This window comes from Micromys minutus (genome assembly GCF_963924665.1).
Source record: "Micromys minutus genome assembly, chromosome: 10".
NCBI lineage: Eukaryota > Metazoa > Chordata > Mammalia > Rodentia > Muridae > Micromys > Micromys minutus.
The window spans coordinates 62,174,371-62,199,592 of record NC_137979.1 but is presented as its reverse complement, the minus strand read 5'-3'; the positions used below and the strand labels follow the sequence as shown (position 1 = coordinate 62,199,592).

The 25,222-nt window shown below is 49.4% G+C and overlaps 1 pseudogene across 1 annotated transcript; it reads right to left on the bottom strand.

The window, feature by feature from the left end:
- Positions 1-321: 321 nt before the first annotated feature.
- Positions 322-25,222, bottom strand: LOC308425264 (large ribosomal subunit protein uL29-like; annotated as a pseudogene). The gene is made up of 2 exons: positions 24,841-25,222; positions 322-364 (listed from the first exon to the last, which is right to left on the bottom strand). The product of its transcript is annotated as a large ribosomal subunit protein uL29-like (transcript).

Here is a 25,222-nt window from a genome sequence, read left to right as displayed (position 1 = left end):
GCGCGCCGCGCCGCGCCCATGGCTTTGTGGAGGGACCGCTGCGCGCTCGCCTGCCCTCGCCCGCCCGCTCGCTCGCTCGGCCACCCGCGCTCCGAGCTCCGGGCTCCAGGCTCCGGGGTCCCGCGCGGCGCTACAACCGGAGGCGCCGCATTGTTCCCTTTGAGGAGGCGGCCCGGGAGCGGCCTCGCGCTTCCTCGGCGCCTGGGCGCCATCTGGTGGCCGCGGTCCTACCGCGCTCCCTCCCCGGGCTGTGAGAGGAGGAGGAGGGGACGCGAGCGCGGGAGCCATGGCCGTGCGCCCTTCCCTGGACCGTGCAACTTCCTAGGGCATCCAGCAGCCCGGAGAGCCAAGGCTGTTCCCATAACTGCAAAGCGCAAGGGAGATGGGTGAGGAGAGGGGGTCCTTGTCTCTCCTGCGGGCCACGAGCCACCCCACCATCACACACACACACACCAAGAGCTTCTGTACCTATGGCTTCTCACCCGCTGCTTCTCTCGGCAACACCCGTCCACCCTGAGAAACTCCCGAGTCCTCCCACTTCTCACTTGTCTATAATAAAGTGAGGCTGGGGCATTCATGTCAGGAGCCATCAGCTGTATGCCTGAGGTCTAGCCTCAGATCCTCTTAATCACTGCGTTAAGGGCTTCCTGGAATACAACTAGCGACCAAAAAGTGACCGTCCTGTCACTTGTCACTTAGAGTTGATGTGGGTTCGGTCTTGACAGCCAGGAATGAAATGATCAGCCATGCTGTGGCAGCTGGAGGCACCCAGACAAGAGGCATGATTTAGAGGTCCAGCAGAGACCCCATCACCCTCAAACACTTCCTTAGGCAGCCGGCTTGAGTGCCCAAATTTCCCTCCACCACCCATCTCTCTTTTTCACTGGGCACGGTCGGTCGGCCTGCCCTTGCTCAATGCAAATGTGCTACCTAGCCTAGGGAACACACCAACTCACCAACACCGATTTATCTGTTTTCTCATTGGCCGGGAGGAAGGCAAATAGATTGCTGGGGACAGGTGAACGCTGTTGGAGAAGCTGACAAAGCAGTCACCGCTCAAAGGAGGGAGGACCGGCTGCAAAGGGTCTGGGGATGCCAGGGTGGTTGGCTGGAACCAGGTTAAGATGGAAGAGAATACAGGAGGATTCCCGTATTCTTGGGAGGAAAGGCTTTGCTTGGCTAACACTTGGACATTGCAGTCAGTCATGAAAGGAAGTCAGGGCAGGAACTCGAGGCAGGAACCTGGAGGCAGTAGCTGATGAGAAGATGGGGGAGGGGATGATGCTTACTGACTTGCTCTCCAAGGCTCCTCGGTCTGCTTTCCACACCACCCACAACCACCTGCCCAGAGCGGCACCATCACAGTGGGTTAGGAGCTCCTACATTATTAATCAAGAAAATGCCCACAGGCTAGCTTGTGGGCCAATCTGATAGAGGCAGTTTTCTAGACTGGCAACTCTTGCCTGTGCCAACAACAACAACAAAAACTAAACAGAGCAAAGGACTTTCTTCTGAGCCGCTGGAGAGGGGGTGCTGCACACACCGTCTTTGTACTCAGTACCCACGGCCAGAGTCATGCCTGTCTGGTCTTGGGTAGTTGTTGATTCAGCCTGAGCACCTTAAGTCCATGAAGGCTCTGCCACAGACTGATGACCTCAGGATCTACAGTGTAGAAGAAAAGAACCCACTCCCTTACATCCTCTGACTTTCACACCCGCATCATGCCATACAAGTCCCACACACATGCACACATGCCAAAACATGTCTCTTCTGACCAGGCACCTCCCATATCCCCAAGCTCAAAAGGTTTTGTTCATAACTAGCTGGCATTCCTGAGGGTAGGACCTGGGATTGCCATAGTAGGTATGACTGTCCTCTACTATCTGGGGAGGTGGCCTTCCTTCAACCAGAAACTTGGACGTAGAAGATGGAAAAGACATTCCAGCTGCATGTGGCAGTGTACAGCCGCCATCCTGGCACTTGGGAGGTAGAGGGAGAAAGACCAGGAACTCAAGTCTAGCCTTGTCTACACAGTGAATTTGAGTCCAGACTGGGCTACATGAAACTGTTTCAGAGGGGGTGATGCCCTCTTCCTCTGGGTCTTGCTCCATTGGACCTGCCCACATGGGCAGCAGAAGGATCCCCCACCCCGGCCGGCATTGAGCAACAGGCTCACAGCCGGTGGAGATGAAGAGGAAGAGAGAGGGTTACTTGATATGACAGGTTGTCTAGCTGTGTGCTCCCTTTTGCCAGCCTTGTTTCTACAGCGCAGTTCGGTGCACATGGCCACTTGCTGGACACATTAGGAGAAATTACGAATCTCTTATTACGCAACTTTGAATACAAGAGCCCTGTGCCTCAGTTTCCCCACTGTGACTCGGGCTATTTATAGCACTGACTTCACAAGGTTGCTATGTGGATGCTGCCATTGTTACTGTCAACTGTGGCTGGCACTGCTGGTGCCCACGTCTTCTCTACATGCGCCGCTACACACTAAAACATCTGTTACTGACACATTCCTTCAGCTCTGTCTGTGGGCATATGACCCCATTTAGGGAGAAGACTGACGTGCCCCCAGAAATATTCTGAAGCAATACATAGATACCTACCCTGCCTGTGTCCCACTTAGGTGTGATACCCTGAGCCACGTGCCTCACACACTCCCGGTAAGACAGCACTCTGGTTGCTGAGTTGGCCATTGCTCTGTGGTACCACAGGCCTCGGAATAGCCACTTTCTCTGCCCTGTGACATCTGTCATTCTTCAGCCAATATTCTTGGGGTTAGCTCCCAGGCAAACGAGTCCCTGTCTCAGAACCCCAAAACCAGCATCTTCACCCCTGGGCCACAGCAGTTTCAGCTGTGGAACTTAGCAAGACTGAAGCTTTATTCTAATTAGGTCCTAATGTCACACTGGGGGCACATCTGTGCTTTGTGTTGAGGCAAGGTCTCATATGGCCCAGGGTCTTTGTTACTGTTCTATTGCTATGAAGAGACTCCGTGACCAAGGCAACTTGTAAAATTTAACTGGGGATTTGCTCACGCTTTTAGGGGTTAGTCCATTATCATTCTGATGGGAGCCTGGTGACACTCAGGTAGCCATGGTGCTGGAGACATAGCCAAGAACTTTATATCCTGATCTGCTGAAAGCAGTCAGAAAGAGGGGAACCCTAGATCTGCTCGGGACTTTCAACACGGCCACACCTCCTAATCCTTCCCAAACAGTTCACCACCCGAGGACTAAGCATGTAAACCTGTGAGCCCGTGGAGGCCATTCTCGTTCAGGCCACCCCTCCCCACACCATCCCCCCAAACAGGCCTGAAACTTTCTATGTGCTGGGGCTGACTCTAAATTCATGAGCCTCCTGCCTCTACCTCCACAAATCCTGAGATTTCAGCCCCAAACTATCACACCCCATCATAATCTTTTTTGAGACAGGGTCTCTCTATATAGCCTTGGCTGGCCTGAAACTCAACAGGTAGACCAGGCTACCCTCGAACACAGGAAGGGCTGTCTGCCTCTGCCTCCCAAGTACTAGAATTAAAAGCACAGACCAACATGCTTTCTTCCTTTCGTTTTTTAAATGTTAATGGGAGGGACTGGAGAGGTGGCTCAGCAGTTAAGAACACTGACTGCTCTTCCCGAGGTCCTGAGTTCAAATCCCAGCACCCACATGGTGGCTCACAACTATCTGTAATGGGGATCTAATGCCCTCTTCTGGTGTCTGAAGACAGCTATAGTGTACTCACAGGACCAGTAGATAAAACCTACCAGAAAAGCTGCTGAAGTTGTTGCCTAGGTTACCATAGCACATCCGCATAAGAAGAGTAGCTTAAGTCTGCAGCCATGTACTCTCTGGATTCTGGAAGATGAAACTCTGAGCTCACAGTGTCAGAGGGTCTGATTCCTGGGAGCTCTGGTGGAGATGCTGTCTCAGCCCTTACTCAGCCTCTGTGGTAGCTGCAGTTCTGCTGTTCCTGGGTCTGCGGACACATCACGCCATTCTCCGCTGTCTTCATGTAGCCTATATATGTGTCTTTCTATGTCCAAAGTCCCCTTTGTGGAAGCACACCTGTCCTATAACATCTAAGACGAACTCTGGTTCGGGATGATGTCGACCCATCTAAGGCCCTCTGCAGAGACCCCAGTTCTAAATCAGGGTGTGATTTGAAATGTTTCATGAGCGCATGGCACTTGAGGTACTGTCCATCCCTTCGCAGGGACCTCATGGAACAGGACAGAGTGGTTGGAGATGGCTGAGGGCCTGCATCCCCTTAAAACTGCATGGACAGTCGCTGCTTTGTGTGGCCGTGGGCCCAGCTACTTACTTCAAACGAAGCCAAAAAAAATCTGTGAAGTTGCATAATTTAAAAATGTAGGCTCAATATTTTTAGAACACTGTGCAAGGCCAGTAAAATCCACTTGGTGGCCTGCCTTACAGCATCTCTGTGGATGTTACCATCCAGAGGCGGAATAGTATATGTGGCCCCACCCATTTAGCAAGGCCTGCTTCCTGGGGTCAATTCCTCTTTTTCTCCTCTCAAGCCCAGAGACACAGACACAGGCTATACACAGACACACTGACACATACACACAGACACATACACACAGACACACACACACAGACACACACACACACACACACACACACACACACACATACACGTATGCCCCCATCTGGGTTTAATCTAGAAGCCAAAGGGTAAACTGTTCCCTGAAGCTTCCTGTCCGTCCATCCCCCATCCCCCCCCCGCCCCCTGTGCACACCCCCACCAGGGTTCCTTCAGGCCCTATCTGGCCATCAGGACCTTGACTCCTCTCCTGCCTTCCCAGGGCTTCAAGAAGCTTCTATAGCTCATAGACCTGGGCAGGAGGAAACAAGCAGTTTACAGAGTTTGAAATCCCCATTTCATGTGCTCACGGTGTAGCAGCAGACAGCACATTACGAGGCAATAGGCCATTGTCCTTTGCTGGAGTGCAGAACATTAATAATGTCATAACAGCATTTACCGACACCACACACAAATCACCAACGGTGCGGGCGGGAAAAATCAGCCCCATACCCTGCGCCTAGAGCCAGTCAGGAGGCCACCAATCAGGGAGGGCTGCTTTTCCAATGCATATTTCATGCTTTCTGTTTCACAACATTTAGGCTAATCCTCCGATTGAAAAGCAGTGTCTGGGGTTTATTTTTATTTATGCCAGGGAGCCATTCTGCTGCACAGCTTGTGGGGGCTGAGAATGGAGCTACTGTACCTTGGCAGTTCTGCCTGGAAGGCATCAGCTGTGTGTGTGTGTGTGTGTGTGTGTGTGTGTGTGTGTGTGTGCTTACATGGATTCCTCCCTGAATGAGAGAGAGAAAGGGGGAGGGGGAGGGAGGGGAAGAGAAAGAGGGGAGGAGATGAGGGGAAGGGGGAGGGAGGAGAAAGGAGAGGAGGAGGGGGAGAGAGGGGGAAAGGGAGAGAGAAAGGGAGGGAGGTGGAAGGGAGGAGAGAGGGGAAGTAAAATTATGAGGGTAAGGGGGGAGGATAGGAAAGGGGGATGGGGAGAAGAGAGAGAGAGAGGAAAGAGAGAGGGGAGAGGGAGGAAGGAGAGAGGGAGAAAGGAAGGGGCAAAGGGAGAGGAGGGGAAGAGGGGGAGGGGGAAGTGAGGGAGGAGGAGAGGGAAGGGGGGAGAGGAAGAGGAAGGGAGAGGGAGAGGGGTAGGGATAAAGAAAGAGGGGGAGGGGGACAGAAAAGGGGGGAGGAGAGGAAAAGAGAGAGTGCCAGGGGGCCAACCAGGCTCTGAGAACACCAGCAAGGGGCAAGCGTTTACTTTGGTCTGTATTCATTTATTTCTACCTGCTGCATGCTAGGACCAAGGACTCCCAATGTGTTACCAGCCTTAGACTTTTGGTGTGGTAGTTACACATCCATCAGCATGGAAACTTTTAAAATAGACAGTTCTTTTGCTCCTGAGTAGTCCCCCAGGGGCCTGAAGCCAGTACATGTCAGTGCATGGCAGCTGTGGGAGGGCCAGACAGCTCAGTAGATAAGGGGCTTGACCAGAGTCTGATCCCCAAACCCCACAAGGTGGAAGCAGAAACCTGACTCCAGAAAGCTGACCTCCACACATGCACTGTGGCACATGCATGTACTTTCAGTGCGTGTGCATGTGTGTCACACACACATAAATAAATGTAAGAAACAGAGGTGAAGGAAAGAGGGTCAGGGGCTCAATGCCAACCTTACCTTATCTCCAAGAAGAAAAATAAATAAATAAAATAAGATAGGGTGTTGGCAGATCTCTGAAAGTCCAGATGGGCTTACGCAGTCTATGAAAACCATCATAAATATATGAGATCGTGGACTATTGGAGGGGATGTTAAAATAAATTTTAAATCTGTTTTTTCTTTCTAGACCCTGCTCCAAGAATGATAACTCTGAGACTAATCATTTAGTATTAAATACCTAGGCCATTTCCCATTTCGTTGGCTCATTCCCTGACTAGCTCATAACTTACTCAACCCATTTAAACGATTCTATGTCTACCATGTGGCTAGTTACCTCTCCTTCAGTCCCCGCCCACTTCTTTCTGCCTCCCTCAGCATCTTCCCAATTATGATTTTTCTAGCATAACGCATTTAGATTTTTATATTTTTCTAAATCCTAACAGCGTAAGCTTAATTACCAGATTATCTAGTCTTCAACTCTATCAGAGACCGGAGAAGGAATGAAAGTTACCTGAGTGTGCAGGAAATGAAGAGCAGCAGCTTCCAGAACTGGAGAAATGACAGAGGTTTCTGGATGTCTGGACAGTCACCCACAAATTGTCTTCATAACATTGGAGCTTCCATCTTCAGCCTTCTGGCTCAGGATAGGACAGACTCTTGTGAAGCAGGAATTATGAAAGACTTGCCTGCGTTGTCATTGCAAAGATTGAGGGTCAACTTCCCTGCAGTTTGTTTGTTCCGTTTGAATGATATTCTGCCTGCAGTTAAGGCAAGGGCATTCCCCCTCTCCTCCCTCCCACCCCCCTCCCCCCCACCCCCCTCCTGATGACTAGTCTGCTACATATGAAACAAACTTCCTAAGGAGGTTATTGGGGCTCATCATCTTCATTGAAACGAAATGAGGGTACTGCCAGGAGCACACGGGTCTCCTTGCCACAAGAGATCTCTTATTAATAAAACATTCTTAAGTGCCATATTCGGCAGCTCTCTGAGGATTTTAAAGACTACCTGTCTATAGTATATCTGATTGGTTTGGTTTTAGCTATCTACTATCCAATTACTTTTAAGAGTTTTTTTTTTTCAATTAAACACCTCATCCTAACATGGGGTTTTCTCTTTTACTTTTATAAATTGCCATTTTTAAAAATATTTATTTATTTGTTTAATGTATATGGGCACACTGTCGCTGTCTTCAAACACACCAGGAGAGGGCATCAGATCCCATTGCAGATGGTTGTGAGCCACCATGTGGTTGTTGGGAATTACACTCAGGACCTCTGGAAGTCTGTGCTCTTAACCACTGAGCCATCTCTCCAGCCCTATCTGTTCAATTTTGAAGAAAATATTTCTGTAATAAACTAGACTAGTATCTAACATGACCAAGTTTGATCAATTGAATTTCTCACGTATCCTAAACAGTTTGTAATAGGTTTCAAATAGACTAGAATTTAACACTGCATTTTTTAAGAATTGCATGGATACGTAGATTCAATAATCTACCCTTTTGAAATTATTTCTATATTATTCCTATATCCCACCTTTTTCTGCTCATCTCTTCTTCCCTCTTTCTCTGTAACATTAGATAGGAGAGATATAAGCACTGACTGCTCTTCCAGAGGTCCTGAGTTCAATTCCCAGCAACCACATGGTGGCTCACTGCCATAATGGAATCTGATGTCCTCTCTCTTCTGGTGTGTCTGACAGCGACAGTGTATCACATATATAAAATAAATAAATCTTAAAGAAAAAAGAAAGATAGCTGTAAGCAGTTATTGTCCAGTCTCTGCCTGCTGAGAAAGTTTAGGGTTAAATAAAGTTCTGTCAGACTGGGAAAATGGAGGTCCTCTGGGGGTTAGCTGCTTTCTCTGAAGCTGTCCTGGGAGCAGGTTTTGATGTAACAGCAGTGAAGCAGACTGAGGAAGCAGACTGAGGTAGCATCAAGCAGGCTGCTGGAACACTATGAGTCTCAGCATCTCAGTATCCTCAGGGGGGAATCTTGTCAGGGTTGACTTTTTGGTTGATTTTTTCCCCCCTGTGGACATACAAGCTTTTACAGGTAATACACATTTCTTCTTTCTTTCTTTTCGATTTATTTATTATATGTAAGTCCACTGTAGCTGTCCTCAGACACACCAGAAGAGGGCATCAGATCCCATTACAGATGGTTGTGAGCCACCATGTGGTTGCTGGGAATTGAACTCGGGTTTTCTGGAAGAGCAGTCAGTGCTCTTAACCACTGAGCCATCCCTCTAGCCCCGCAGATCTCTTTCTTATATCTGCTCCCCCGTCTATTGAGCCTTTGATCTCTCTATCTTGAGTTTTCTGTTTTATCTGTTGAAGCTGCTCTGGTTTTGATATCTGGGTTCTTAATGTTTATACCCAGAGCAGTGTTGTTAAATTGTTCTGCAGAGTTTTTCCGAGGTTGACCTGAGATGACAGACTTGAATTCTATATTGGGGTCTCATAGGGTGTTTATTGACAATCCCTTTTGTCCCTTGTTGATCTACGTTCATTAGTCCAATGTCTGTGTATGCCAGAAGGGTGGGACAGTTTTTATGTGTGTGTGTGTGTGTCATCCATACAGAAAACATTGTTTCTAGGAATGCCTTGCCTACAATTCCTTTTTACACGACCTCACTTGCCACAATCAAAACATTTGACAGCTTGGCTTTTTAAAAAGCCTCTAGGGAATATTTTTTTTCCACTAAAGCTGAGTCCTTATAATATTTTAAATCTAGCCTTTCTACTGGATACCATCTCAGTTTTTCCCGAGGTGGCCATTGCACACTAACACGACAAGCTAAGGTTGCTTTTCTAACAACGTCTGGCTTACTTTTCTGGTTTTCATTAGATGGTAGTGCCATAGACTTAACCTTACGTCTTCTGTCTCTATCTTAGTGGTTTTCTCATTTTTTATTTATAATGTTATCTAATTTTTCTTCTATGGCCTGTATCTTTCTTTTATATATATATTTATTTTTTCTTTTCTTGTATCTCCATACGAGTCTTTAGAAAGGTATAAAAAACTATTATGATAAATACAGGGACTATCCAATAAAATAATTTAGAACAACTATTATGGTTATTAATATTAAGGTAATGAATGGCAGCATAACAATCGTCTTATTGCCTTTAGTTTTATTAATTTTAAACTTTTTTCACCCACCTATAATTTTTCTCTATCTAGTCTCCGTTCTTACTTAGCATTTAAACTAACTGTAAGCATTTCTTATCTGGTCAGAAGCTTGGCTGCTTTGGAGTTTTTCTTGTCTTTTCTCAGTCCCTCTTCTCACCTTGATCTGTCATTTGCCAGTTCCTGCCTGTTCCTATCTGTCTTCATTCACCAGGAGAGGCCTTCCTGCCTTCCGTGTATCACCTGTATCACAGGGAGTTCTCTCTCTCTCTCTCTCTCTCTCTCTCTCTGGTTTCCACTCTGTCTCTGGCTGAGTCCCAGGCTGCCAGTGAGTTTACTGTTTATGAGTTATCCAGTTTAGCCAGCACGAGCCCCCTCAGGTCAGGCCTCCCTTGCTCTCTCTTAGCCTTCCATCTGACTAAAACTGCTTTGGGAAGTGCTTGTCTAGAGAGTTCAAGCAGCTTCTCTTTCTACTCAGCTGGGGCTTCTTAAAGGTGCTTCTATCCGGGAAGGCTCTTTTTTAAAATGCTGGAGAGGGGGGTGTTTTTGCTTTTTGTTTTGTTTTCTCTACCTCTGTGGCAGCTGGGCTGGTCTCTGGAGTGCCTAGTTGCTCTAGGGTTTCCCTTTCCACCTCTGCTGCCGCTCCCATTCCTGGCCTCAACTGCTAAGCAACCGTTTAAAGGGACAGAAGTAGGAGCTGCTCTGACAGAAGGGAATGGACAGGGAACTTGACAGAAGGGAACTTCAGGCCTCTTGTTCAGGATGGTAATTGTAACAATACCAAATAAAATAAAACAAACAAACAAAAATAACTAGGAACCGCTCTGAAGCTTAGAGGTGCTTGTTTGGATTTCTGACTAAGTTCTTGCGGGATGTTCAGTGCCAACATAACCAACCCTGCTGCCTCTCACCTAGGACTTCACTAAACTTGAATTCTATGCCTCACATTGAGTGCCATCTGTTAAATAATTTTTAAGTCTGTTTCTTCTTTCCATCCCTAGCTCCTGGAATGACGGAAATTAATTAGCTATTATTAAATACCTAGGCCATTTCTTTGGCTCCTTCTTACTTAACTAGCTCGTAACTTACTTAACCCATTTAGACAATTCTATGTCTACCGTGTAGTTAGTTATCTCTCCTTCAGTCCCCACCCACTACTTTCTTCCTGTCTCCCTAAGCATCTTCCTCAGCATCTTCCTGAGTTTGTCTACATGCTGATTTATGTCTGTCCTTCCGGTCCCTTTCCTCTCTCATGGCTCTCCCCAGCTCTCTCTTTTATCTCTTACTATTTCCCAGAATGTTTATACCACATTCTCTCTATAGAGGATCCGATGGGCTCCCAAGGGTTCTTCTATAGAAGGAGGAATCATAAGAATGTGAGGCAGGGGAGACAGCAGAGGAAACCTCGATCAGCCATTGTGGGTTTTGCAGATGGAGGGAGACACCCAAAGCCCAGAAGCATAGATGGCCTCTGAACTCTGGAAAATAAGACAGGGGACAAGTGTCTTGCTGAAGCCCCTGGAGACCTAGGGACTGTCCATGCTTCAGATTTCATCTTTATTACAGAAGCCACAGGAAACTGGCAGGATGTTTTCAGAAAGCAATCACTACTAGGCACCATGTTCCAAGTGTTGGTTCATATACCCACCTCACAGATGAGGAAACTGAGGTTCCCAGAAACACAGTACTACACAGAAAGGCTCATGCATGCCAGGACTCCAGACTCAGGCCCCATCTGCTCAGTTACTGAGCTGAGACTTTGATCAGGGGTCCTAAGGCCAGGTATGGGCCTGCAGGTCGGTTTGCCCAGGGAGCTCAGTCCCCAGGATAAAGACTCTCTCTCTCCCACAGCTTCTGAAGAAGTCAATACCTCAGGCCACCAGGACAGAGTTGACAAGTGAACACATTCCAAAGATGCGGCTAGGCTCTAATGGGGAACTTGCCTTAGAAGTAAAGGGATTTGCTGGACGTGTATTACACACCTATAATCTAGCTCTTGACCAAGGCCTTGAATTCCATCCCTAGCACAACAAAGGTGGTGGTGTGTGTTTGTGGGTGTGCAAGGGTGCTAAATTGTGAGTGTGTGCAGTGGTGGTGCATGTGTTTCTGTGTGTACAAAGGTGTTGAGTGTCAAGGGTAGTGTGTAAAGGTGAGTGGGTGTGAGCGTGCATGCAGGGTAGTGAGTGTGTTTGTTTGTGTGTGTGTGTGTGTGTGTGTGTGTGTGTGTGTGTACATATAATTGGGGCTGGATTACAGGTTCAGAGGTTCAGTCCATTGTCATCAAGGTGGGAATTTAGCAGAATACTGGCTTCCAGGCAGCTAGGACTAGGGTAATAAAGCCACACCCACAGTGACACACCTACTCCAGCAAGGCCACACTTTCTAGTAGTGCCACTCCCTGGGCTGAGCATATACAAACCATCACAGTGTGCAAAGATGATGAGTGTGTGTGTGTGTGTGTGTGTGTGTGTGTGTGTGTGTGTGTGGTAGTGGGGGAGGATCTGCCCAGAGCCAGAAAGCATGGCGATGACGGCCAGGGGCTGACGACAGGGCTGCCGATGACGTCTGAAGAGCATGGGGTCGGTGAGTATGTTGGGAACACTAAAACTAGACAGGGATGGATGTGTGCAGCACATTCAAACCGTAAATATACTGAAAGTGACGGGCTCTCTGGTTTGTTTTGAGAGACTGAGTCTCATGAGGCCCTATAGCTCAGCTGTCCTCAAACTCAGAAAGTAGCTGAGGATCTTCAACCCTGGATCTTCCTGCCTCCATCTTCCAGGGGCCGGGATTAGAGGTGTGCACCCCCATGCCCAGTTTATGTCCTTCTGGAGATGGAAGCCAGGGCCTCAGTTTGAGCTCTTACCTCCACCCTCTTAAACGCAGTAACTTGTCTACAATGAGAAAGAATGTCATGTTACCTCCCCAAGCCCAGGCTCCTAGATCCCCTCTCTCCCCCACCCAACCCCCCAATCCTGCTTCCTTCTCCCCCTGCCCCCACTCTGAAGTTTCTCTAAGATTTGTATCTGCAGATGTATGAAGAGTGATCCTTCGGGCACTAAAACAATAAAATCTGCATTTCCAACTGATAGTTTATAGGAGAGCAGGTGCTAAGTAACCAAGACCTTCCCCACCCCAGGGCCCCTCCTTCCTGCCATGACGTCACTTGGCACTCTCCTGAGCCCCATGACATCACTCAGCACTCAGCACTTTCTCCCCGGAGGTGGGGCAGGAACTTTCTCCCCATCTTCTCATCTCTGGCTGATGAAAAGTCTCTTAATTAAGTAAGTGTCCCTCGGCTGCAGGTTTAATTTGATAAGTAGGAAGCTAAAGCATGCTAATGCGTCCACCCATCGTCTGCAATCTCCGTGTTTCTTTCAGCTGACACTCTACTTCGTTTTTTTTTTTTTTTTTTTTTTTTCTAAATCAATTTTTAGGCTGATAATGAATTGGGTCGTATTCGGGAATAGCAGGGAAAGTGACAACCTTGTGAGGTGGCACTGAGCCGGGGCTTTGGGTGACCTAAAAAAAAAAAAAAAGAACATCAATGGGACACATCTTCCAGACCTAGCTTACAGAACTCCAGGGTGCCCCCTCCCCCCACTTCCTTCTTTGCAACCCCCACTGATGGTCTGTCCCCATCTCCAAACATCCCACTCCCTCCTCCTGCTTCCTCCTGGCTCTGGTCAGCTAACTTCTCCCAGAAACACTGGACCTGCCCAATGTTCTTTCACAGAGCAGGAGGGATTCTGCATAAGTTTCTAATAACGCCATGGGAAGTCTGAGCCCCCAGGTAGCACCTGACTCACAATGTGGCCCTCAGCGGCTCTAGAAACTGTAAATTTCCAACTCTGCCTTGGGAGCTGTTATCCTGAAGGACTAGTTAAATCAGTGAGGTAGGAGCCATCCAGACACATGGAGGTTATCCTCTAAGCCCCCAAGCTCCTCTCGTACCTTGTCCAAGCTTCTAGCTCCAGGTTGCTTCTGTCTAGGGGCTCCAGTGGCTCAGACTTGCCCTTCTGGGCCTTGCTGACAAGTCCACATGAGACTGGAAACCAAACAGATTGCTTGCCTGGAGAGGCTGAGAGAAAGGTTTGGAATCTAGGCCAGCTGCAGCTGCTCTGACAAACCGCACAATAGGAATACACCTTTCACCACGGTGGAGGTTGAAACTGAAAATCAAGATGGCGGCTCATCTGCTGCCTTAAACATCACCTTCTCAAGGAATGAGTGTGGGGTATGTGAGCCTTCCTCCTGGGCCTGCCCAATGCAGCCCAGCATGGAACTCAGTACAAAAGCACAGGTTTGGGCTGGAGAGATGACTCAGCGGTTAAGAGCACTGACTGCTCTCCCAGAGGTCCTGAGTTCAATTCCCAGTAACCACATGGTGGCTCACAACCATCTATAATGGGATCTGACGCCCTCTTCTGGTGTGTCTGAAGACAGCTATAGTATACTTATATATATATTAAATAAATAATCCTTTAAAATAAAAAAGCACAGACTTTGAACAAGGCCTGGGATCAAGACCCAGCCTTGGCAGATACACATATAAGGGTCAGATCACAGCTCCTGTGAGTCTTGACCAACACCATACTGTGTAGATGGTGTCGCTAGAGGACCTCTCCCTCAGTTGTGGGCAGATCCCCTGGCAACAGGTGTACCTGCACACACTAAACAACCAATAAAAGGGTGAGCCTGCCGCTGCCTCCCCGGGGGACTGCCGCCTCCTTTAGCACAGTTCATTTGAAGCCTCACATCCTTGAGACACCAAACACCAGAGGTTAATAGCAGACCTTGCTGTTGGCTGTGCGTTCTGAAATCACAGTTATCTGTCAGGCATTGTCTGGAATTTTTGCCCCCAAGTGCTATTTTGGTTGATTGCAGGTTAGGTGTGTGCTGTCACATTTAATTTGCACGGTGGCAGTGTACACTGTTGACAGCCCCTCCCCCAGTCTCTGGAGTCTAAGAAAGGTAGGTGCTGACTGGGTGGAGTGGAGACAGGTAGCTTCATGCATGAGGCCCTGCAGCCAACACCCCTTCTCTCTAGAGGAGCCAACCGGACCCACGGACGTTGTGCTGAGCTGGGACTCAGGGCAGACAGTCTTTGAATGTCTTTCTTCCGTTGATGTGAAATCATCAGCGCTAATTAAGTGCACAGCTCTATGGGATTTTTAGCCGAGCTTGGTCATGCACCCACCCATTCAGTTTTCTAATCGGTGCCGGGGAACCAAACCCAGGTTAAGGTCAGGACTCAACCTCCTCGGGGGCATCCTGGGGCTTTCCCTCAGGGGCATTCTTTTGGACTGCTCCCAGGTGGAGATAGGGAACTCGACAGCTCCAGTGAGATCCTGGGTAAACCATGCCTCTCTTTCTCTCTCTGGATTCTGGCTGTGGTAGCCAGCAATCACACCATTAAGGAACGGGATGGACAGGTGACCTGACCCATTTCCAAGGCGGAGATTCCATCCTGTCCAGTAGGCGAGGGGTCAACTGCATGTGTTCTGCGAAGTACATTTGATGTTCGTCCTTCTGAGGGGACCAGTCCTTTGTTGTGCATGGTCAGTGAGGTGAGTCCTGTCTTGGACAATTTGACAGCACCTGCTGGGAGAATCCCTTCCCTGGGAAGATGCAAACAGCATCCTAAGAACAAGCCAAAGCAGATTTCCACCCAGGTGCAACCTGGGAACGAATGAGTGTAGTACAGCCATTTTAAACGTATCCCCAACTTGCTTATGAATAAGCAAGACTCAGACTATGGTTATTTTATTTCGATTTGGCAGTTACTGGAGGTTCACCCCAATCTACTTTTCTAACTGCTGGCCTGGCTACCTCCCCAGTGGTGTACCCCAGATACTTGCTGTTTCTCCTGGCCATGTGCCAGGGTCCATCCCTCCTCAAGATGGCTTCTTCCTCCTCTCCTTTCTCCTTCTTCCTCCTGGTTTCTCCTCTCTCTTCTCCACCCCCAACTAGGCAACTCAAAACCCACCTACCTCTAATCCCTCCAGTAACTGTGGTCAGTTTTATTTAACCAACAGTTTTATTTTATATGAGCACACTGTAGCTGTCTTCAGACACACCAGAAGAGGGCATCGGATCCCAAAACAGATGGTTGTGAGCCACCATGTGCTTGCTGGGAATTGAATTTGTGACCTTTGTAAGAACAGTCAGTGCTCTTATCCACTGAGCCACCTCTCCAGCCAAAACCAACAGTTTTAAACTAAGGAACAAGGTTTGCACAATGGAAGCTCATAAATGTGAGAAGTCACTCGTAGGCCCCAACTTTCTGGTACAGAATTTAGCATTACAATACATAGCAACAGACCAAACTTCAACAAATGAGTTCACTGGGCTCACTTCCGATGCACAGGAAGGAACTGCTTACAGGACATAGGGACCCCAGAGTAGCTGTTGCAATGGTCTAGTCTCACTCAACATGATGGCTTCCTCATCATCACACCCAGTGGAGTTGCCCTCAGTAACTGTCCCCAACCTATATCATACCCTAAGACCAAGGCCACCTGCAGTTGGGGCAGAATTGGGTAGACATAGCTCCAAAAAATGGCTGGAATCTCAGGAGAGGGTCTAAGGACCCTCTACCCTCTCCTTCTGAGGCAACAGTCAACAGGCCCAGTCCAGCGGGCCGCCTGCAAGCTGATCTGTCGAAGATGGCCTCTGTTTGGGTTGGCTCACATTCTCCAGCAGTGCCCTGCAGCAGGTCTCCCACAGAGAGTGGCACTGGAGAGTGGCTCTCATGTCCTTCAGACCCAGCCTGCTGGGGCTGAGTGTCACCATGAGCCTTCATGAGCTCTGCTTCCTGTCCTTAGGCCACCGAAGAGATACCGTGGGCCAGACACACTCAGGAAACACAAGCTGCCACCAGTGGGTTTCCTGACACACTTGCAGAATGGGTGTAGGGTGTGCTCTGTGGGATGGAGGTGGGACTCTGTGCTTAAGTCACTGGTACCCCGTTTGAACACGGGGACACACAGACACACTCATGAACACACTCCAATGCATACCTTACACCTGCCAAGACCTATGTGGGGGACCCGGCTGGAGTGTACCCAAATGCTCCCACACTCACCAGCACAAAATTGACACTCACGTGCAGGACTGACAACCTTCTGCTGGTGCTGGAGCAGGACCCCTGGGCGGTTTCCTCCTGGGGGATAGGGGTGTGCATGTGGAGCCCTACTGCACCTCAGGCTTTTCTCCCAAGGGTGTCGCCATCACTCATGGGATTGACATGTCACAGTGCTGCACACCAGGTGTCTTGAAGGGTAGAAAAGAAAAATTTCCCATAATTCCCAAGGCTGGGGGCTTGATGTCAATCTGTGGGCAGAAGCATTTTCCCTGAGGACTTCTACTGGCTTGTAAGTCTTTCCAGGATCCTCTCTTGGGTCTTTTTTGCTTCTCCTCTCCCCCTTTTACTTAAGACAAGGTCTCACTCCTAGATTAGTGGCCTCCCGGTTAGAGTCTCTCTTTCTTACCCTGTAGAGTGCTGGGGCTAAAGGCGTGTGCCACCACCCCCAACCGAAACTGGCACTCTTTTTATTTTGTAGTTTGTGGGGAAGAGAGAGTGTACCCATGCCTTGGGGCACACATGTGGAGGTCAGAGAGGAACATGGCTTCCGGGAATAGAACCCAGGCACTGGGCTTGAAGGAACCCCCTGCAACCACCTCGCTGCCTCCTCCTGGCACACAGCAACTCAGGATCCTACCCTAAAGACCTGGGGTTAACTCAGTCACCCCTTTCAAAACACAGTCTCTAACATGGTCACACTCTGGCCCTGGAATTTTAGGCTTCATTGTATGCTGTGGGAGGGGCATATCCAATCCAAGGCAGGAACCCACAAGAAAGACCCCCCCCACCAACCGCAGCAGGAGGATTAAAGCCAGTAGCCCATGTGGGCTGGGCAGGACTAGGCTACACTGGGGGGCACCTGAATTAGGCAGATAATGGGAAAGAGCTGCTCCAGGTTTCAGCTATAATTAGTGGAATTACAGTGAGGCTGAGAAGCTCAGCAACTCCCCTGCCTCCTAATTTGAGCGAGAGCCCCGCTGGCTCTAGGCAGGGAGATCGGGGTTCACGTGTCAGCATGTGTATTGGGGGGCAGCAGAAGTAGGGGACTCTGGCACAGGTGCTCAGTGGGTGGATAAGAATAGACCCAGGTTGGGGCCTGTGGGGACTCCTGGTGGGGATGGGTCAGGCAGCTAAGGGAACCAGGCTGAATCTCCTCCTACAGCAGGAGCCGCCAGCCTGGGGACACAGTCACATGGTGCCAACCTCCTGGGTTCAGGAATTCTACCTTGTTTTCCTCTTCCCTACCCCCACCAAAAAGAAAAAAAAGGAGACTGTGAGGGAGGGGGCAAAGATGGAAGGATGGAGGAGGAAAGGGCCACCAAGTATTTTCAGGGAACAAAGTACAAAACTGGGTCTAAATCCAGGTGTCGGGTCTCACACCTGTGGTCAACATTCTGGAGGCTGAGGTAGCACTGCCATGAGTTTGGGGCCATCCTGGGCTACATGATGAGGTCAAGGTCAGCCTGGGCAGCAGAATAAGACCCTGCCTAATTTTTAAAAATTTTAAATGAAAAAGACCAGGGTCCTGTACTGGAGGGGTTCATTTTCTACATGGGAAGGAAAATCCACATCCCAGGGACTGCACCTCCCACCCCCCCAAAAAAAAAGGACTCAGAGCTAGATGTGGTGCTGCACACTTATAATCCTAGCACTTAGGAAATGAGGCAAGAGGATCAGGAGTTTTAGATTAGCATCAGCTATATAAGAGAGTTGGAGGCTAGCCTGGGCTACATGAGACCATGTATTATTGGGGTGAGGAATGACAACTACTGTGGGCTGATCTGGGGATTGGTGGGAGAAAAATCACTGTCAAGGAGGAAGGAGAAGATTCCTTGTAGAAAGGGGAGGGACCCCACAGGGGCAACCATGGTAACCTAGAAGTCTGGCTAGAGGGTCAGAGCAACTGCGAGCTCAGTGAACTGGAAGTGGGAGCAGGGGCTTAGAGGGATGGCACCCACATCCAGCAGCTCAGAACCATGTGCAACTCCAGCTCCAGGGAATCCGATGTCTCTGAGCCCTGTGGGCACGTACACACACACACACACACACACACACACACTCACACACACACACACACACACACACTCTTTCTCTCTCACACACTTCCACACAGTCCCACACACAGAGAATCAAATAAAGATCTTGGGGGTTTTGTTTGTTTGTTTGAGACAAGGGCTTACTGTATAGCCCTGGCTGTCCTGGAACTCACTATATAGAACAGGCTGGCCTTGAACTCACAGAACTCCACTAGCTTCTGCCTCCTGAGTGCTGGGATCAAAGGAGAGAACCACCATGCCCAATCAGAATAAACCTTTAACAGAAACGGGTGGGGAGCAGGCCGGAATCCATTGCTGCTGCGTGGAGCAGAGCTGCCCCAGCTGCAGGTGGAGTTGCAGAGAGGGAGAGCCTCGGGCCTCTCCAGGCAGCACAACATGCCAGCGTTGAGAAGGCAGTTTGAGAAGCCAGGTATGCTGGTGTACACCTTCAGTCCCAGTACTTGGGAGGCAGAGGCAATCAATCTCTGAATTCCAGTCTAGCCTGGTCTACTTAGCAAGCTTGAAACAATTGTCTGGGAGCTCCTGCCCCCTTCCGCATTCAGAGATTACAAGCATGCATCACCATGTCTGCTTTATGTAGTGTTGGAGATCAAACCCAGGGCTTCCTGGATGCTAAGCAAGGGTTCCACCAACTGAGCCACTCCCCCAGCCCCTCCTCCATGCCTGCTTCTGCAGAGACGTATGTGGAATAGCCCACTCTCATCATAGGAAGAAAAGCCACAGTGATGGAGAGGGGATGAAACCAGTGGGAAGAATATCACAGACTGGTGCGGCTGCCACCCCCACCCCCATTCTCTTGGGGCTCTGTGGATCCAGGGTCTAAGCAGCACCTCTTCCGTGTGAACAGGGCTTGGTGGGGTCCCCGGCATGGGTGTCAGAGTGAGACTGTGGTGTTCCTGGTGTTAACTCAGCAGCTATGGGCACGTCTCCTTCCCAAAGCCAGAGACAAAGGTTTTGAGATCTGAGGCTGCAGGTAGCAGCTGCAGTAGAAAACAGACTTGACCCCAAGAAGTGAACTATTGCCAACTTAGGGGTGTCCTAGCAGTGCCCCCCTCCCCCCGTTTAGATCCATGAAGAGCCAGATTCGGGACACCAAGCCAGGACTGGGACCAATTAGGTCATTGAAGGTGCACTTCCAACGCTCAGACGTTTTGTAGCCACACAAAGAAAGTGTGCACTTTGTAGATACAATGAGTGGATACCATTCCTCCTCCCTGTCCCTTCTCCACCCCTGACTCAGAACAGGCCACCGAGATAAGCCTAATTCAGGGCACAGACAGGATAAGCACACCCCGGAACACAGCCCCTGGATCCACATCTACCCCCAGATGGCACAGGAGGGGTGTCACAGACCCCAGCTTGAGACACAGAAGACTTGGAGGCCCAGCTCTCCAGGGAGGTGGCCAGACCAGGGATGACAGCGGAATCTCGTCCGTCAGAGAGGCAGGAGGCTGTCCTCCCAACAGACACCAGGCACCAGGAGCTTCGGAGAAGACAGAAGCCTCAACCCAGAAAGCCATCCAGATGAGTTGGCTCCAGCTGCTGTCATAAAATGCCACAGCCTGGGGCTCAAACAGCGGACCTGGGTGCTCACAGTTCAGGAAGCTGGCGGATCCAAGAGCAAGGTTCTTGGTGAGGCTTCTTGGTGTGCAGATAGATGGCCACCTAGCTGCTGTGCACCCTGCTTGTGTGGCAGGCAGAAAGGCCACTGGTCCTAAACGAGGCTGGTGTCCTCTAACTGTATCTGCCTCCCAAAGGCCTGTCTCTTAATACTACCATATTGGTAATTTGGTGTGTTTGTGTGTGTGTGCATGTGTGTACACGTGTGTCTGTCTCTCTGTGTACATGCTGTGATGCATGTGTGGAGGTCAGAGGACAATCTGTGGGTGTTGTGACTCCCCGGCTTACATGTGGATCCAGAGAATGAAGCTCCTATCACCAGGCTTGCCAGCATGCGGGGCCACCTCATGCCCCACCACCCAAACTGAGCCTTTACACACTGGGCCATCTCCAACCCCCCCCTAACCTTACTGTTTTAAGACACAATCTCTCACTGAACCTGCAGCTCACCAGTTGGCAAGACCGGTTAGTTGTGTCTGTCTCTGTCTCCCAGTGCTGGGATTACAGGTGTGCATAGCCTATGATGGTATCCAAGACTCTTATCACACACGCACATACATACACACACAGACACACACACACATACAAACACTCTCATGCACACACGCAGAAACACAGACACACACATGCACACACGCACATCACAAAGGCGTAGATACACACAGCCCTCCCCCACAAGCACAGAAACACACACACATCACAAAGGCATAGGCACACACGGGTACAAAAGAAACTGCCAAGAAGCCCCCATAGAGAAATGAATGGCTCTGTCACTGTGGGGTGGGGGTAGGACCAATGCCGCAGCTTCTCCCGGCAACAGAGCGCCATTCCAGTCAATAGCAACATTGTTGCTCTTCCCAGGATGAAGAGTCGAGCAGAGCTGGGTCCTTTTGCTCTGCACTGAGCCTCAACCTATGCTCTCCCCTTTGCACACACTCTGAAAGAACACCCGTAAGGAAATACCATCTTCACAAGAGAGGAAAGCTGGGTTTGGGTCTGGGGAGGGAAGGAGGGCGGGGCGATACTGTGTACTGTTTGCTCTAATGCTGAGCTCTGTGTGAGTTATCTACCTCCCACTGAGTTATCCACCTCCCACCATTCCACTGAGTAGGCGGCACAATCCCTGGTTGACAGAAGGGGAAACTGAGGGCTCAGGGCTGGGAAGCACACCCTGGCCTGCCACCCTGTCCCACAGCCATGTGCCTTTGACCATATTACACACTCAGAGGTACTGGGGTCTTCCAGGCTGCTAGGGGTTTCCCCAAAGGGCAGAAACTTACAGACAAGTAATAGAGATGTAATAGCCAGGCTGACTGCAGACCAAAAGTGGCCACTCTGAGAATGTCCACAGACAGATGGGATAACATGCCAAGGCATGTGCTGGGGCTCGGTACACCAGACTCCAAGTATCTTTGTTTCTTTTGTTTTTTGAGACAGGTTTTCTCTGTGTAGCCCTGGCTGTCCTGGGGAACTCTGTAGACCGGGCTGACCTCAAACTCGTAGAGATCCTCCTGCCTCTGCCACCTGAGTAGGGGCAATCAGAGTCATGTACCACCCATGCCCAACTTCAAAGTATCTTTTTCCCCCGTGTTCCCTTGTTTGTTTATTTGGAAAAGGGTTTCATGTAGCTCAGGCTAGCCAAAAACTCACTATACTCATAGCCGACAATAACTTCGAACTTCTGGTCTCTTCTCTTCAACCTCCCAAGTGCTGGGTCACAGGTGGGCACCAATCACACAGTTTCTGCAGGGTTAGGACACAGAGCCTCAAGGGCCTGAGCTGCCATTGTCAACTCTCAACCCCATTTTGTTTTGTTTTGATTTTTTTAATGTACATTGGTATTTTGATCGCATGTATGTCTGTGTGAGCCCCAGATCCCCTGGAACCGGAGTTCCAGACAGCTGTGAGCCGCCCTGTGGTTGCTGGGAATTGAACTCAGGACCTCTGGAAGAGCAGTCAGTGCTCTTAACCACTGAGCCATCTCTCCAGCCCCTTGTTCTGTTTTGCTTTTCAAACAGAATCTCTCTGTGTAGTCCAGTCTGGCCCTGACCTCACCTCAACCCTCTTGCATCAGCCCCTCCCCCTCTATCTTTGGTGGGGATGACAGAGGTAAGTCACTCTACCTGACACAAAGTATGCTATTGTGCAGGACAGGACAGTGACCTGGTCCCTCTTACCATCCACTTGTGCTCTGCCCCAAGGGCTGTCACTCTAGCCAGAACTCCAGTTTGTCTTATCACTCTCACACAGAGGGGGTGCACAGCCCCACCCTCCACTTAAGGACGTGGCCATCTGCAGGGTGAGCAAAAAGGTTTGAATTCCTTAGTACACATCTGGCCCAGCTGCCAGGCTGACAGAGGCTCACCCACCTTTAAGGCAGCTTCTCCATCTGCAAACTCACAGCCTTTGGCAAAACACCATCGCCTGCTGGCATTTTATAGCTGGCGTCTCGGGATGTAGGCCGCTGCCTGCCGTTACAGGAACCTGTAATTTGTGGATTTCAACAAGATGCTCCATCAGAGGCAAAAGCAAGTGTTTGCAAAATGCACAAGTCAAGGAAATTGATGGACCATTAATGGGGGCTCTCCCTTCCAGATAGCCAAAAGGAAAACGAGCCTGGCATGTAAATCTATAAGAGTTCACTGCTCCAATGAAACTAGTGTATAGGCGCACACACACACTCACACACACACTCTCTTACACACACACACACACAGGTGTGCTTGACGGCACAGACAAAGGCAGCAGGCAGCCTCTGAGAGAATCCAAGTGCCCTGTTCCCTTTGGTGTGGATTGGACATAAAGATTTGCTTTGGACTTCCACCTGCACAGTTAAGCCTCTTCGAAACTGCTGGGAAGCTGGACTTGGTTGCTCAGACTTCCCAGTGACTTCGAGGCTGGTCCAGCCTGGTATACAGTGTGAGCTCCAGACCAGCCTGATGCTCACAGAAAGGAGACTGGGCATGGCCTCTGAACACTAGGAAGAAAAAAAAACGAGTGTCTGTGTTTGGTTGACTTGGGCAGTGTGTAGCCCAGTTGGCTTTATCTACCTACCTACCTACCTACCTACCTATCTATCTATCTATCTATCTGTCTATTTATATATCTATCTAATCTTTTACTTATTTTGTACATTTATTTAATGTTGCACATGCACCTGTGCCAGCACAGCACATGACTGTGGAGGTCAGAGGACAACTTGTGGGAGTCAGTTCATTTCTATCCTGTGATGCTTCCCCAGGAGTTGAACAAGTCTTCAGGCTTGTCAGCAAACAGCCTTACCCACTAAGCGATTCAGCTCATTCCCAAAAAGCTGTGTTGAATCATGTAGCCTAAGATGGCCTTCCTGCCTCTTGCCTGAATCTATTGTTTCTAAGTCAAGCTTTTAAGAATTGTAGTTTGTGGGGCTGGAGAGATGGCTCAGTGGTTAAGAGCACTGACTGCTCTTCCAGAGGTCCTGAGTTCAATTCCCAGCAACCACATGGTGGCTCACAAACATCTGTAATGGGATCTGATGCCCTCTTAAGGTGTGTCTGAAGATAGCTTCAGTGTATTCATACACATAAAATAAATAATCAAATCTTAATAATAATAATAATAATAATAATAATAATAATAAAAATAAAAGAATCGTGGTTTGCTTTCTTTACTTTTTTTTCCAGACAGGTATCCAAATTTTCTAATCCTTCACCTCCCCCTTGGAGGTCGGGGTTCCTGTATGCTAGGCAAGCACCTACTAAGTTACATCCACACCCCTTTAAGAATCACTTTAGGGGAGCATGGGGGTGCGTGCCTTTAATCTCAGCAGAGGCAAATAGATCTTTGTGAGTTCAAAGACAGCCAGGGCTAAAGTGAGAATCTGTCAAAAACAAAACAAAACACATCTCACTAATCATTGAATCTGAATGTCTTAAATGCATGCAAAGAGTCCACCTACCAGAGACTCCACAAGACACTGTCTCATTAAACTCAGCTCCCAGCCACATTACCCGCATGCAGCCCGATTCCTCTTGGTCTCAGGGCACAAGTGTCAGCGGGGCACCTGGCCACATTTGCTCTTCCCCTGGTGGGGATCGATTACCGCAGGCTCTAAGAACCAGCCCCTCCCTAGTGTGAGACCTGCTGTATTAGTCGGGTTTCTCTAGAGTCACAGAAAGTCTGGAATGTCTCTCTATATTGAGGGAATGTATTATGATGACCTACAGTCTGTAGTCCGACTCCCCCAGATGGTCAGCTGTGGATGGGAAGTCCAAGAACCTAGTAGTTTCTCAGTCCCAGGAGGCTGGTTGCTTCGGCTGCTCTTCTGTAGAAGTGGGTTCCAACAGATGTGCTGGCCAATAGAAGCAAGCAGTGAAGAGCAAGTCTTCCTTCTTCCAAAGTCCTTCTTATTCTGTAGGTCTCCAGCAGGAGGTGTGGCCCAGATTAAAGGCGTGCACCACCACGCCTGGATCTGGGACTAGCTTTATCCCAGCCTGACCTTGAACTCAGAGATCTTGCGCTTAAGCTTTTCCTGGCTACTGGGCCTCAAGATCTCCATGTAAGAAACTTGTGCCTTCCAGCTTCAAGATCCGGATCACAGATTCTGGATTGGAGTTCATTCTAGATACAGTCAAGTTGACACCAGGAACAGCCATTTCACCCACCAACTGGTCCTCTTTCTGCAGGATACAAATGATACAAATGAATATTTATTACCCGGAAAGTGCTTTTTTTTTTTTTTTTCAGTCTTGCACTTTGTTGTCGTTGTCGTCTCAGGCTTGACTGTGCGCTTGCGCAGTGGGTACGGCCGCTCCTTCCGCTGCTGCTTCTTGGTCTTCAGCCTCTCCTCGTGCTTGGTGAGCTGGCGGCGCATGGCTCTGGTCTTCTTGGGCCGCAGGTCCAGGGGCTCATACTTCTTTCCCTTGTAGAATTTTCTGAAGTTTTCCTGTTGAGTCTGGTTTATAACGGTGTGGACACGGGCGATGGATTTGCACACGACTCGTATCTTGGAGATCTTGGACGCGGACCCGCTGTCACTTTGTGAAGCTGGGACAGTTCCACCTTCAGATCGTCCAGTTGTTTCAACAGCTCCTCCTCCTTCTTGCCGCAGGAGTCCTGAGCCTCAATCTTGGCCAT